Here is a 16926-nt window from a genome sequence, read left to right as displayed (position 1 = left end):
TATTAACCAAGCAGAATCATCCATGTATTAGGATGTTAATTCCCTTGTATCGAAAAAGAAATTACTTGGGAAACATTACGCCTCAAGTTTTGTGCTTGGTTTTCAACGTCTGGTTCTGTATCAAAATTGAGTTTATTTTGCTTGTAAGAATCGGGTGAGAGTGGTAATGGATTATAGTGAAATTTGAGAGAGTTAGAGTGGATTATAGTGAAGATATTTTGGGTTTTGAAGTTAAAAGTTATGTTCTTTTTGCAGCCACACTAAAAAACTAGTTCGAGCTTCAATCAACTTTTTGGATTAAAGGAGCTTATCAAGAAACTGCAAGTCATCACTATTTGTTAAGCTTTAGTACTTTCTATGTGTGTATTGGTGTGTTTGCATAAATTTCGTTTTCTTTGGATGATGCTAGAATCTTTATTTTGTCTCACACACCATCAATAACATGTGTTTGTACCATACTTAGGGTCTCCGTATTTAGATCTCGTATAAATACTTGGCGGACTCAAATGTAATTATGTAATAAAGGAAGGGGCAAATATGTAATAAGTAAAGAGCCCTTATTCTATAAAATGGACTCATTACCCTCACAATTGGAGGGCCTCACTCTCACCCTCAGAGGCCATTTCTTAAGCCCCTAATCCTCTCAAAGATCTCACTCTCATATTCAGAGCTCTTTCTCCCTCACAAACAGAGAAATACAATATTAGTGTGGACGTAGCCCAAACCTTGGGGTGAACCACGATACATCTTGTGTTATTTACTTTCTTGCATATTCACGGTCGGATTTACGTTGTTCCAAGACCTCTGGTTTTGTGCATCAATATTTGGCGCCATCTGTGGGAAACAACACAAAAAACTATGTCGGTTCTCTTTCATTTTTTCACCTCCACTGTGAATCTGCAAAATCTGCAAAATTTGCAAAATTTGCAAAAATCCAACAACCCAAAGCTTTCGCAGAAAAACCTACTGAACCAGTTTACGCTCACCGTCTTCCTCGTTTCACTCTTAAGGCAGGCAAAGTGGGCAGTAGCAACCAACAAGTTAAACCAAAAGGACTGATATTCCAACGCAGCCATAATGTTCTATTCTCGGTGAAATTCCATACTCCTCTTTCATCATTTGAAAGTAATTAAACCTTTCATCGACCATCCCGCAATGGCTGAAAGCATACAATACGCCGACAAAAGTGATCTCAGTAGGCACCAATCCCTCTCATTTCAACTCTTTGAAAAGCTCAAGTGCTTCAACACCAAACCCATTAACAGCCAACCTAATAACTAAAACAGTCCAAGAAACCACACACCTTTCGTCCATCGCTTCAAACACCTTCTGTGCCTCTCTAATGCTTCCACACTTTGCCATTCCTTCCTGCTATCAAACCGTCTGGGCCGACGCCTCGCCCTTCCTCGATGCTGTATGTAAAGATCTTCAAAATATGGGTCCTAGTGAAGAGGCTCGGCCGCCTTGTGAAGGAGGGCAAGATCCGCAGCCTGGAGCAGATTTATCTCTACTCTCTCCCTATCAAGGAGCACCAGATCATCGACACTCTTGTCACCCCGGCAGTCTAAAGGATGAGGTCATGCCGGTCCAGAAGAAGACCCGTGCTGGTCAGTGAAATAAACATATGTGGTGGTGCTATCATTTTCGACTTCATCGCTGTCAAGTGCGCCCAGAAGCTGACAGCGGATGACCTCTGGTCAGATCTTGACACCACCTCTGACCTTCTCGAGACGGCGTTGGAACGTGTAGGTGATTAGGATTCAACGGATGAGGAGAAAATGGCAAAGGAGGAGGACCAAAATGCGTTCTCTGTTAGGATAATTGGTGCCTTGAATGCCAAAAAGTCTGCACTCACCACTCATTAATTTTACCAAAATCTCAAGTCCCCATTTGATCCTCAAGTACGACTAATCATATTTGCTGTAATACAATCATATTCTTGAGGTCCAACAAAAGTGGTGCTCAAAAATCATAATCCCACAAACAGATGCCTTCAAGCCCATATGCTTCAGATCAACAAAGGCGGTGCCCCTTATATTTCAGAAGTTTCTGATAGAATCTGGGTTATTGCATATATTTCTCTGAGAGAGAGAATCTGATTGATATCCAAACCCAATTCCCTAGATTCGTTTTTGCACCGTTGCGGATAAGTGCGGTGCCCCTTTTTTGCTCTGCGACATGGCTCACGTTAGCGGCTTTGTTGCTGCTCAGATCCCATCTCCTGCGAATACCATGAGCACTAGTGGAAAATAGGAAGAAGATAAGCTTTCTTACAATATTTATGTTATTATTCTCCTTTGTGTTGTCTGCCATATGCCAAAATGAATAAGATAAAAAGAAAGAAAAACAAAGAAAAAGGACAAGGAGGTCCGTAGCTAATGCCAAAGCAAAAGTAGAAAAGCGGTGAGTCCCATTGGAGCGGGGAGATCAAGAAAAGCAAAAAAGCAGAAAGCAAAAGAAGAAGCAGACATAATTGCGGTGGTGATGATATTATGGGCGTGACCCATTAAGCTGAGAGTCGGATTTATTTTTGAATGATGTAATTTATTTTTTCTTATCTTTCGGAGACATCTGTATAACCCCATCAGAGGGTAATAAAAAAAAGCAAAAATGGCAAAGCCTAAAATAAATGGGCTGGAATGTTGTGTGGAGGGCGAAGGCCCATAAGCCCAAAATAGCACCAACCAGGTGACCAAAAGTACGTCCAGTACTACAAAAAAATATTCAGCACCCTGCCGCTATTATCACCAATCAGGTGACCAAAAGTACGCTCAGTACTACAAAAAATTATTCGGCACCCCGCCGCTATTATCGCGAACCAGGTGATCAAAAGTACGCCTAATACTCCAAATTATTCGGCAACCTGCCACTAACCAGGTGATCAAAAGTACGTCCAGTACTCCAAAATTATTCGGCAACCTGCCGCTATTATCACCAACCAGATGATCAAAAGTACGCCCAATACTTCAAATTATACATGAGCATTACTCATGTTAATCATACATAAACATTCATGAGCATTACTCATATCAATCATACATAAACATTCATGAGCATCACTCATGTCAACATTCATGAGCATCACTCATGTTAACATTCATGAACATCACTCATGTCAATCAACATAAACATTCATAAGCATCACTCATGTCAATCAGCTTCAAAAGCTTCATTTACAGAGATCTAGCTTCAAAAGCTTCATTTACAAAGCTCTAGCTTCGAAAGTTTCATTTACAAAAGCTCTAGCTTTAAAAGCTTCATTTACAGAGCTAGCTTCAAAAGCTTCATTTACAGACTCTAGCTTCAAAAGCTTCATTTACAAAAGCTCTAGCTTCAAAAACTTCATTTACAGAGCTCCAGCTTCAAAGTTTCACTTGCAAAGCTTCACCTACAAAGCTTCAGTGCAGGGTATACAAATACCACATCCGAACAACCGCCACTTTGGCCCATACATGGATTCAATTTGAAGTCTCCAACCAACAGACTCTATTGACCGAAGACTCGGGGGACTACATTATACACCATATATTAGGCCTCAACTGGGCCTCATGAAAAATACTTAGGGGACTTAGCCCATTATTTATGTACTGAAGAGCGAGCCCTTATTCTATAAAAGGGACTTCTTCACTTTCATTAGAGAGCACCCATCACTTATGTATTGAGGAGCGAGTCATTATGCTATAAAAGGGACTCCCTCACCTTCATTAGAGAGCATCGCCACCTACTGAGCAACCGCCTCATCACGAGCATCAACTCTAGCCCATCATTTATGTATTGAGGAGCGATCCCTTATTCTATAAAAGGGACTCCCTCACCTTCAATGCCACAAGCCGAGCCAATCAAGGCAACATAAGCCACAAGCCGAGCAGCCTCGCAACATGTGCTACTTATAGTTGAGCATCATTTCACTTTAAGCACTGCCTCATATCAAGTATCAGTTCAAGACGACATCTAGTTACTTCGGCCCATACATGGACTGAATTTCAAGTCTCTAACCAAAAGACTCTTTTGACTGAAGACTTGGGGGACTACTATTTGTACCTTACTTAGGGCCTCCGTATTTAGATCTCGTATAAATATTCGGGGGACTCAAATGTAATTATGTAATCAAGGAAGAGGCAAATATGTAATAAGTGAAGAACCTTTATTCTATAAAAGGGACTCCTCACCTTCACAATTGGAGGGCCTTGCTCTCACCCTCAGAGGCCATTTCTTAAGCCCCTGATTCTCTCAAAGCTCTCACTCTCATATTTAGAGCTCTCTCTCCCTCACAAACAGAGAAATACAATATCAGTGAGGACGTAGCCCAAACCTTGGGGTGAATCATGATACATCTTGTGTTATTTACTTTCTAGCATATTCACAGTCGGATTTACGTTGTTCCAAGACCTCCGGTTTTGTGCATCAACAACATGTTTCAATGAAAAGTTCAATCTAATTTCTCAGTATAATGTTTGATTTACAAACCTTTTATCAAAGTAATCGCTTCTATATGCTTTTGGGTATAACTGAAGTTTGATGCTTTTATAATATATCTCGGTTATTGAAATTGTATACTGTGTTTGATATTCTGATTATTTTGGCATTTCAGTTTGGATTTGTATTTGATTTTGACTCACAAATTTCTGGTAAAAACCCACTAAGAAATTTAGGAATGTGTATTAGTTTTTTTTTTTTGGGTCTTCTTTTTATTAAGATTTGACAATGGAGAATTCCAAATTCTTTGTGGTGGAGATCATAGTTTCGATTTAGATTCTTTTGGGGGTTATGAAATGAGTTGGAATGTTTGGTCTATTTCTTTGTGCACTATTACAGACCAGATGCACAAAAGGTCGTTGTTTCAAAATTTTAATTCTCTACCACAAATTTCCTAAGAGCTATAAGAAGACAAAATGTAGAAGATGAATATTTTAGGAAAAGAGATGAATTAATTCCTTAATTTAGAAGACAAAACAAAAGGGAAATGTTATTGACACTCCAAAAATCTCATGCTACACTCCTCACAAGTGTATTTTTTTTTCCAAATATAGAAAGTTTGGAGTGTAAAATGAGATTTTTGGAGTGCCAAAAACAATTCCCAAACAAAATACCTAAACTTGGCTGGACTTCTTTGCCCTCCCTAAGCTTAGATTCCTAAAGTTGGCTAGTTGTTTGGTACTCTTGGCTAGAGCTTTGCTCAAAGTCTTATCCATTTCCACTTCAGCCATTGAATCCTTAAGTGGTTCTACTTCTGGATTTTAGCTTTGACTTGTATTTCTTTTTGTTTATTGATCGTTGGGGTGCCTATGTTCTTTCCCCTATCTATGTGTTTGTTGATGAAAGTTTCTCTCCCTTTTATCAAAGAATGGATTTTCGACCAAAAAAGAGAGAGTTGAGGTACCAAATCTAGCATTAATTAAGGAAGCCACAACATAAATTAGAAAAAAAAACCATTTTTTCTATTTCTTATAGTGTGCAAAAAGTAAGCTTTTTACTTCACTTTTACTATATTGCTAAGAATGATTCTCAACTAGCTAGACTTTTAGACTTCTCTTATGATTGCATTTGTGGTTTTTTAAATTTATTTTGGTTCTTGCCTAAATTCTTTTTTTTTTAAAACCTACTTTGGATAGGTGTTGTTATCCAGCTTTTGTGTATCTATTTTTGGAAGTTTTGCATATCTACTGCAATTACAGGTTAGTTTTATACTGTGTTTTAAAATATTAAACACAGTTGTTGTTATAAATTATGATATTTGAAAATTCTCACTTCTATAGTTGTAATATGATTATTGTTTAGTATCTTTATTTTATTTAGTGCGATTGAAAATTGAAAATTTTATTTATTCGTATTTATTTATTGGGTAAATTACATAGTAGCCCCTCATGTTTGAGGTCTATTTGCAATCTTATACAACATCTTTAAAACATTTCACTTTCATACCTAAAGTACTATTTTATTTCAATTTCATACAACCGTTACATTTTCCATCCATGGATCTGTTAAATGCTGACGTGGCTGCCACATATATGCCATGTGGCTGCCAAATGTCTGCCATGTGGTAAATAAAATAATTTTTTAAGTTTTTTTAAAAAAACCTGAAATTGGAAGGAAAAAAAAAGGGACCGAACCCCTGCAACCCAGAAGAAGAAGGAGGAAGAAGAAGAAGAGAAGAAGAAAGAGGAGGAGGAGGAAGAAGAAGAAGAAAAAAAATAAATAAATAAAAAAGAAAGGGACCGAACCCAGAAGAAGGAGGAAGAAGAAGAAGAGAAGAAGAAAGAGGAGGAGGAGGAGGAAGAAGAAGAAGAAGAAGAAAAAAAAAAAAAAAGGGACCGAATGATCGGATCATATTTATATATATTTTTACTTCGAATTCACTCATCTTTTCTTAGTTAGTTCCTTATATTTTTGAGCTATTTACGTTATTTTTGTGTTTATAGGATTTGTTATGCAAAGAAAATAAAAATAGAACTAGCGAAGTTTTATGTAATAAATTCGTCAAAAGCAAATTTAAATTACAATATTGCTAACCCATTGTGACGCTAAATGATAAACCAATATTTAAACTATATATTTCATCCTTTTATATTTCTTTTCTTGTCTAATTTAGTTGGAAGCTTTAAGTATTTATGATACTTTTGATATATTGTGTTTGTAGGAGTAACATGATCGAAAGAACTTATTTTTCTGCTATGTGGGGCTGCTAGAAACTAAATGAAAATAAAAGGTGCGTGGCTTTGCCAGAAAAGTGGGGATTCCACTTAATTTGCGTAAAAAAAAAAAGAAAGAAAACAGAATGGAGAGCATCGGGAGGAGAATATAGAGGAAAGCAAGCTGCCTTTGCAGCTGGAGGAAAGCAGGTCAGCAAGGGACAAACAAAAGGGGGAATAATAGCATAGACGAGGAAAAAAGGCAAAGGAGATAAAGAAGGCAAGCAGAAAACGTGAAAAAGGGAAGAGGTGAGCACGGGGGGGGAGACAGCTACGGAAAGGAAAAGAAAGCTGCTGGGGCAGCTGAAAAAGATGGAATAAAAAAAAAATAACGGGCAGGTCAGAAAAGAAAAACAAAAGAATAGGAGCTGCCTTTGGGCAGCGGGAGAAAGGGCGCAAGTCAGAAAGGAGTGAAGAACCAGCGTGGAAAATAAAAAAAAAGCTGAAGGGAGAGACGGGAAAAGAAAAAGAAAGGCAGAGGGCTGCCCTTTGGGCAGCGTGAAGCTGCGGAGAGAAAAGGGGTGGAGAGAACCAGAAACGAGCAGGAGACAGCACGCAGAAAGATAGGCGCTGCCTTTGGGCAGCGAGAGGGCTGCTCAGTGGAAACGCAGACAGAGATCTTTTTCTCTTTCGGTTTAATCTCTCTAAACTTCTATTTTATTTCTATTTTTAATAATGTGTAATTAAATTTATTTTGGCTAGAGGTTAATTCAAAGCCATGAATATATTTGTAATATGAATTGATTACCTTCAGTTGTGAGTTATAAGTTGTGAATTCAATTTACTTATCCGTTCGTATAAAAACTGATTTGTGTATGTTGGTTGAGAGTGCACGCTTAATTTACATGCATGAATTTGATGCTAGAATATAAGTGAATTTCACCTAATCGTTATGAACTTATTTTCACAAGTAGTAAAGGTTGCTAGTCACAATCACGTTAAGTAAATTCTTGGCAAGAGTATCATGCTTTTCATAGTTACGAATGCCTCGTTAATGCTTATAGTTTTCACAAAGTTTAATGATCTTTGATTGTATCTCTATTGTGCTTTTCACGTAGGGGACTTTTGAAGAATGTTTTGAATTGTTGTATGCGTTTTCCCATCCAATTCAATAACTTAAGGAAAACTTGAAGATTAAAAAAGTGCTGTTCACGGTTAATCTGGAGTATTGAAATTCACAATTTATTAAATGAACAACTGGAAATCATTTTGTATGCAAGTATAACATGTGTGGAGAAGAACCCTCTAGCTAGTCCGTCATTTATCATTTTACCTTAATTTTATGTTTTTGTCAATTCTGTAATTTAATTAAGTTTAATTTACTTTTCATCAAAACCAAACACCCATCCATTATTAAATTATATTATTTAGTTAGTTTTCATTGTTGTTAGTCTTTTAATTCAATTTCCGTCCATTTCAGTTCCTAGTGTCTAATTTGATTGTTTTCATTATTTTGAGTTATCCTAAGTGTGTTTCGAGTTATTAGAGTTTTTAGCCTAGTTTTGTGTCCTTGAGTCTTATTTAATATTTTTAAATTAATTTAGAATAGATTAGCAATCCCTCCTAATCTCCGGCCTAGAACGATACCCTACTTACATACTTTACTACAATTGTCAAAAAGAGGGTTTAATTTGTGTGTTAACTTATTTTACGCATCAAATTTTGGCGCCGTTGCCGGGGATTAGTAACTTTGCTAATCCTTTTATTTTTGTTTTTGTTTATGTTTATATTGGTGTTTGTGTATTTTACTTTTGATATTTGATTTATTTTTCTTTCTTTGATTTTAGGCACAAATGGAGCTGAGGGAAATTTAAAGGAAAGATGCGTCCGGCTAAAGACGTTAAATCAAGCGCTTCTTGGGAGGCAACCCAAGCATTCAACGAAGGGAGACTTTGGAATCGCTAACCCAATCAGATTTGCATTTTTACACCCTTATCTTTACTGCTTTCATTTTGTTTTGTTTAGTTAGTTGTGTTATTTGTTTGATTTCTGTGAGTTTGTGTTATTTAGTTTAAGTATGGGGGAAGGTTAACCAAAGTCTTTCTACTTTAATTTAAATAAAAAAAAAGAAAAAAAAAAGATAAAATTTAAAATTAATGATAAAAAAAAAAAATTACATAAAAAAAAAAATAATAAAAAAAAAAATTTTAAAAAAAAAAAAAAAAAAAAAAAAAATTAAATTAAAAAAAAAAAAAAAGTACAAATATTTTACAATGATGTAAACTAATAGTATTCATTGGTCGGGTGGTGCTTCAGTAGTAGGCGGGGCTTCAGCAGTCGGCGGGGCCACAGAAGGAGGAGGCGGCAGAGGTTGATCAGTTGGAGCTTCACTACGCGGTGCCGCTCCAGAAGACGAAGGCAGATGTTGTTGGAACAAACCCACAAACCTCCGATGATCAAGTAAAATTTGACCATCGGTGTCCTGCATCTGGTCAATCTTCCTCTTCATGCTGGTGGCATAGCTGTGTGCGAGCTTGTGCAATTCCTTATTCTCATGCTTGAGCCCTTTAATCTCTTGCTTGAGACTCTGTATTTCAGCCACCAAGGATTCAACGTGACGGGTTCGGGCATATAGGCGTTGGGCCATGTTGGATACGGAACCCGCACACTGCACACTGAGAGCCAGAGACTCCTTGACCGCCAATTCATCAGACCGCCTTGCGAGCAGTCTGTTATCTCTGGGGGTGACAAGGTTTCGGGCCACCACCGCAGCTGTCATATCATTTTTTATCACCGAATCCCCCACGGTAAGGGGACCGGTAGGGGATATGAAGGATGGCCGCCATATGTTGTCTGGTGAAGGCGGAGCTGCCTCTTCACCAATGTTCAAGTCAAAACGACGATCAGAAGGGCCAGACATTTTTCAGAGGTGGTAAAGAAAGAAGAGAGTCGGAATGATCAAGATTAAACAAGTGCAAGAAGGGAGTGTTTACAGGAGGGTACTCAAGTGTGTTGTGGAACAAAATTAACGCCTCTATAAAAAGAAGAAATCAAAGAGGCGCTCCTCAGAGAGGCGTCCTCTCGCAAATCGAAGAGTCGGGGCTCCTTTCTCAAAAGCCGGAGTTTTTTCTCAAAAGAGGGGCTCCTTTCTCAAAAGTCGGATTCTTTTCTCAAAAGAGGCGTTTCATTTCTTAAAAATTGGGCTTGCTCAGAAACCACGAGCCGAACCCCGGATTTCGCAAGATCAATTCGTCCAGACGTGTTGTCACCCGTCACACGCAAACTCAGCTCTGCGAAAATCACGGGCAGTCTGTCGAAGTGCCGATTCCAACCATCTGTCTCTCTCAGCCTAGTCAGCACTTGTCACATGCAACTGGCAGCTTTGCGGAAATTACGGGCAGCTTTGTCAGAAAGCGCGTAATTTGTATTCTTCACCCATCCACCGGCTGCCGACACTAAGTGAGAGAACAGTTCCGGTTGTGAAGACAAGTCCTATAAGTTTCTACCTTCGCCTTCCACAGCAAAAGCACACTCTCTCAGCACACCCTCTCAACACTTCTTCATCTCCGAAAATGCATTCCCAAAGAATCCTCTCGAGTCACTCTGTGTTCCTCATTCCTTGGGATACTCCTGCGAACAACCCATTCAAAGCAAAAGTATTTCATATCATAAAGGTTGAAAGCAAGAGTATCTCATATCATGCTTTCTCCATGTCCTTCTCCTTGTCTTTGTTTTCCGACAAGGAGAAAGAGAGCAATCAGCCAGCATTTGGTATCAATCTTCCAATCTGGAGCCAACTGCCTGGAACCCCTTCCTGATTGCTTACCTAGCCTTGCTCTCGAGTACTCATCTTCATCATTTTATGCTTTCTCTTCGTCTACCACATCTGCCTGGGGGACAGTAAGGGAAGTGAAAATGATACCTTGAAGCATGTGGAGACAATTCAGCTAGGGACAAGGAGAAAGAAAGCAAGAGGTGGGCACTTGGAAAGATTGAAGAAAGAAATAAGGACCAACACCTTTCCCTCGTGCCTGCCCGTTGTGCAGAAGAAACAAGCAGAGAAGAATGCAGCTTGCACAATCATCCCAGCGGAAGGAGTCCGAACTGAGGAACTAGAGAAGTTGCCACATCTGCTTGGAGAACAAATAAGGAACTGCAACATAACCAAAGAGCAAAGCTTCGCCGTACAATATCATAAAATCATCACTTGCAAGTGAAAAGCTAAGTGTCACCCTGTTCAAGAGGAAAGCTGTGGAAAGTCAACAAGCACGACCAATGATTACTTATTAGTTTTATTCATTATCTTTTATCGTAATTTTCAATTTTTCGTTTGCAATTTTTTTAATTAATTTTCTTGCGTACTTAACTGAATTTTTCCTTTTCTTTGCAGGAACTTTTGGTTATTTCCACCCTTGAAGTTGATTGCAGAATTTTAGCTTGGGGGTCATCGCTTGATTTTACTGCAAATTAGGGAAGTTTTCAGTCCAATTGCGTTATTTTGTTTCTTATTATTTATTTATTTTATTTTATTTTTTTATTTGCATTATAGTGTTTTCTGACATTGGGGACAATGTCAAGTTTAAGTGTGGGGGTAGAAATCTCTAGAATTTCATTTGTTTCTGTGTTGTTAGTTTTTGTTTTCTTAAAAAAAATAATAATAAAATAAAAATAAAAAATAAAAAAATCGGAAAATTTAAAAATCCAAAAATATTGTCTTGTTTCCCTTATTGTTTTGAATTAGATTTTTGTTAGTTTCCCGACCCAATGATATAATTAGATCAAATTTGAATCACGATTATCAAGAACTTAGTTAACATGTGTTTTATGAAATTCCTAATTCTCTTGTTAGTTTTGTACATGTTTGACCATCTTTGAAAAACCAAATGCACATAGCCTTGTTAATGTGAAACTAAAGTATGACTTAAAGCTTCATATGTGAATTTAGTGACCATATACATCCTATGTGAGTTTTTGAGCCTATTGAAAGTGTGCATTTTTCATACACTCCTATTCTTTCATGTGTGATGAACTTATGTGAAATACATCTCTAGAACTTGCGTAACGATCTTTCGAATTGTTTGTCATTGATTGCATGAACTTGGAAATGATAGAGGCATTAGGTTTACCACTATGGCCCAAATAACCATGTTTCCCAAAGAAAAATGATATCATTAGTTTGCCAATTTGAGCCGTGTATGTTGAACCTTTTATTTCTTATCACTAGATATGTCTACCCTTATACCTGAAACATTTTTCATTACCCTTTCCAAGCGAGCAATGCGAGATTGTCTTATGAGAAACGTTTGTGAAGTACTGTGAAGATGTTTGGCAAAAGAATAAGTGTGGGGGTATTTCATGTTTGTGATTATAAAAAAAAAAAAAAAAAAAAAAAAAAAGGAAAAAAAAAGAGAAGAAAAGAAAAAGAAAAAGAAAAATTGTACACAAAGAAAATAAAAAGTTGTTCAAGTTTCAGTTTAAGAGTATGGTTGGAGGTGCTAGAAGAATTGCTGGAGAGCTTGAGTTCTTATAAATCTAAAGAAAAGAATTGCTTGCAATGTAGCTTGGAACTTGTGTTTTCCTATTCTTTCATTTCAATAACCCTATCCCTAAGCCTCATTACATCCAATAAAAGTCCTCTTGATTTAAGTTTTGCAATTATGACTGTGGAGAAGTGATCTTTATGTAAGCTTATGGTAGAAATTTCACATTTGATTCTTTGAGCGAAACACATTAAATCTAAACACATGTGTGATTGAGTGCATATCCCGTGAGAAGGTTACTAGTTTGCATATGATGATTTTAAAAATAAAAACTTGAAATTGCATTAGCATGGCTATCTCACACACTACACTTCAAGGATGATTCAAAGATTACTGCTAATATTTGAATAAGGAAGATGAACTTGGATTAACTTGTTTGGTGCTAGCTATGGTTCTTGACGATTTGTTTTCTCGAATGAAATTCTATGAGGGTCACATAGGGGGAAACTAATGTTTTTCATGTTAGTACTTTTTTCATGTTTTCTTTGTTTTGCTCGAGGACTAGCAAAAGTTAAGTGTGGGGGTATTTGATCGGATCATATTTATATATATTTTTACTTCGAATTCACTCATCTTTTCTTAGTTAGTTCCTTATATTTTTGAGCTATTTACGTTATTTTTGTGTTTATAGGATTTGTTATGCAAAGAAAATAAAAATAGAACTAGCGAAGTTTTATGTAATAAATTCGTCAAAAGCAAATTTAAATTACAATATTGCTAACCCATTGTGACGCTAAATGATAAACCAATATTTAAACTATATATTTCATCCTTTTATATTTCTTTTCTTGTCTAATTTAGTTGGAAGCTTTAAGTATTTATGATACTTTTGATATATTGTGTTTGTAGGAGTAACATGATCGAAAGAACTTATTTTTCTGCTATGTGGGGCTGCTAGAAACTAAATGAAAATAAAAGGTGCGTGGCTTTGCCAGAAAAGTGGGGATTCCACTTAATTTGCGTAAAAAAAAAAAAGAAAGAAAACAGAATGGAGAGCATCGGGAGGAGAATATAGAGGAAAGCAAGCTGCCTTTGCAGCTGGAGGAAAGCAGGTCAGCAAGGGACAAACAAAAGGGGGAATAATAGCATAGACGAGGAAAAAAGGCAAAGGAGATAAAGAAGGCAAGCAGAAAACGTGAAAAAGGGAAGAGGTGAGCACGGGGGGGGAGACAGCTACGGAAAGGAAAAGAAAGCTGCTGGGGCAGCTGAAAAAGATGGAATAAAAAAAAAATAACGGGCAGGTCAGAAAAGAAAAACAAAAGAATAGGAGCTGCCTTTGGGCAGCGGGAGAAAGGGCGCAAGTCAGAAAGGAGTGAAGAACCAGCGTGGAAAATAAAAAAAAAGCTGAAGGGAGAGACGGGAAAAGAAAAAGAAAGGCAGAGGGCTGCCCTTTGGGCAGCGTGAAGCTGCGGAGAGAAAATGGGTGGAGAGAACCAGAAACGAGCAGGAGACAGCACGCAGAAAGATAGGCGCTGCCTTTGGGCAGCGAGAGGGCTGCTCAGTGGAAACGCAGACAGAGATCTTTTTCTCTTTCGGTTTAATCTCTCTAAACTTCTATTTTATTTCTATTTTTAATAATGTGTAATTAAATTTATTTTGGCTAGAGGTTAATTCAAAGCCATGAATATATTTGTAATATGAATTGATTACCTTCAGTTGTGAGTTATAAGTTGTGAATTCAATTTACTTATCCGTTCGTATAAAAACTGATTTGTGTATGTTGGTTGAGAGTGCACGCTTAATTTACATGCATGAATTTGATGCTAGAATATAAGTGAATTTCACCTAATCGTTATGAACTTATTTTCACAAGTAGTAAAGGTTGCTAGTCACAATCACGTTAAGTAAATTCTTGGCAAGAGTATCATGCTTTTCATAGTTACGAATGCCTCGTTAATGCTTATAGTTTTCACAAAGTTTAATGATCTTTGATTGTATCTCTATTGTGCTTTTCACGTAGGGGACTTTTGAAGAATGTTTTGAATTGTTGTATGCGTTTTCCCATCCAATTCAATAACTTAAGGAAAACTTGAAGATTAAAAAAGTGCTGTTCACGGTTAATCTGGAGTATTGAAATTCACAATTTATTAAATGAACAACTGGAAATCATTTTGTATGCAAGTATAACATGTGTGGAGAAGAACCCTCTAGCTAGTCCGTCATTTATCATTTTACCTTAATTTTATGTTTTTGTCAATTCTGTAATTTAATTAAGTTTAATTTACTTTTCATCAAAACCAAACACCCATCCATTATTAAATTATATTATTTAGTTAGTTTTCATTGTTGTTAGTCTTTTAATTCAATTTCCGTCCATTTCAGTTCCTAGTGTCTAATTTGATTGTTTTCATTATTTTGAGTTATCCTAAGTGTGTTTCGAGTTATTAGAGTTTTTAGCCTAGTTTTGTGTCCTTGAGTCTTATTTAATATTTTTAAATTAATTTAGAATAGATTAGCAATCCCTCCTAATCTCCGGCCTAGAACGATACCCTACTTACATACTTTACTACAATTGTCAAAAAGAGGGTTTAATTTGTGTGTTAACTTATTTTACGCATCACCGAACCCAGAAGAGAAGAAGAAAGAGGAGGAAGAGAAGAAGAAAGAGGAAGAAGAAGAAGAGAAGAAGAAAGAGGAGGAGGAGGAAGAAGAAGAAGAAAAAAAATAAATAAATAAAAAAGAAAGGGACCGAACCCAGAAGAAGGAGGAAGAAGAAGAAGAGAAGAAGAAAGAGGAGGAGGAGGAGGAAGAAGAAGAAGAAGAAGAAAAAAAAAAAAAAAGGGACCGAACCCAGAAGAGAAGAAGAAAGAGGAGGAAGAGAAGAAGAAAGAGGAAGAGGAGGAGGAAGAAGAAGAAGAAGAAAAAAAAAAGAAAAAAAGAAAGGGAGGTAACCCAGAAGAGAAGAAGAAAGAGGAGGAAGAGAAAAAGAAAGAGGAGGAGGAGGAGGAAGAAGAAGAAGAAAAAAAACCAAAAAAAGAAGGGACCGAACCAAAAGGAGGAAGAAGAAGAAGAGAAGAAGAAAGAGGAGGAGGAGGAGGAAGAAGAAGTAAAAAAAAAAAAGAATGATCGAACCCGTGCAACCCAGAAGAAGAAGGAGGAAGAAGAAGAAGAGAAGGAGGATGAGGAGGAAGAAGAAGAAGAAAAAAGTGGCAGACATGTTTTAAAAAAAAAATTAAAAAATTATTTTATTTGCCACATGGTAGACATTTGGCAGCCACGTGGCATATATGTGGCCGCCACTTCAGCATTTAACAGATCCATAGATGAAAAATGTAACGGTTGTATGAAATTGAAATAAAATAGTACTTGAAGTATGAAAATGAAATGTTTTAAAGATATTGTATAAGATTGCAATAGACCTCAAACCTGATGGGCTACTATGTAATTTACCCTTATTTATTTGTTCCCAACTATCAGTCTGTTGATTAGGGTTTAAATTTTTTGCACATTATGCCAAAAAGAACAAGGAATAGCAAAAGAAATATGATAAAACAAGAAGTTCATACTTCCGACACCTGAAATGCTATAGAAATGTATAATGAAAATCTTTCTGATGTTGATGAGCATATGTTTCCTGAAAGTTCAAGATTTGACAAACAAAGTTTCATGATGCAACAAGAGTGTAGTTCTAGTCCTGCAGCTATGATTAGCCTTAAAAAGATTCCTAAAGCTCAAAGCAAAAGGGAAAAAAAGGTTGAAAATGTATCATGTTCCGATGTAAATACAATTCAAACAATTGTAGATGAGATAAATTTTGACAGTTCTGATCAAATCAACAAGGGTCAAGCATTCTTTCATAAAAAAATAAAAGAAGGCAAAGTAGGTCTTTTTATTTATTTAATTTGTTTATTCAATTACAATTCTATTGTTTTATTACTAATAAGCTACATTTGTGTTTCTTACCTTTTCTACATTGATTTTCTTTATAGGAACTACTAAAGAATATTTGGATTTAAGAGATAAGAATTATAAATGCAATTACTGTGATGCACTTTTTTGGCTCAAAGAATCGATTAAGCAAAGATCCAAAAACAATAAGCCTGTTTTTACTCTTTGTTCTCAACAAGGAAATATCAAACTTCCAATTTTGAAGCCAACACCCTTTTTTTTTTAGAAAATTTACTTGATCCAAATAAAGGGCAAAAAAGTTTATTGTTTAGAAAACATATCAGGGTATACAACTCTATGTTTGCATTTACTTCTATGGGAGCCAAAGTTGATCATTCAATTAACAATGGATCAAGTTCTTACGTTTTTAAAATTAGTGGCCAACTTCATCATTTAATAGGATCTTTGTTACCCCTTGACGGCCAATGTCCAAAATTTGCTCAGCTTTATATATTTGATACTCATAATGAAGCAATAAATCGCTTTGACATAGTTAATTGTAACCAAAAAAATGAAAAACTAGATCAAAATATTGTGGAAGGTTTGATGTTTGACGAATCAAATGAGTTGGTTAAACTTTTCAGAATAGCTAGAGATAAATTTGAAAACAATTCTCTCACTTCTTTAAAAATGATATTGTTGGGTAGGCAACCAAATGATAATAAACAATATGAACAACCAATATGTGATGAAATTGGTGGTTTGATAGTAGGAGATATAGGAAATTTTTATTTAAACAGAGATATTATTATAGAGTTCAAACATGGAGGATTAAAACATGTTACAAAGTTAAATCCAAAATTCATGTTTTTACAATATCCTATTCTTTTTCCTTACGATGAAGATGGGTATAAACCTGATTTAAAATG

The sequence above is a fragment of the Malus domestica genome, chromosome 11 (assembly GCF_042453785.1).
Source record: "Malus domestica chromosome 11, GDT2T_hap1".
Taxonomy (NCBI): Eukaryota; Viridiplantae; Streptophyta; class Magnoliopsida; order Rosales; family Rosaceae; genus Malus; species Malus domestica.
Note: the sequence above shows the minus strand (reverse complement) of the source record.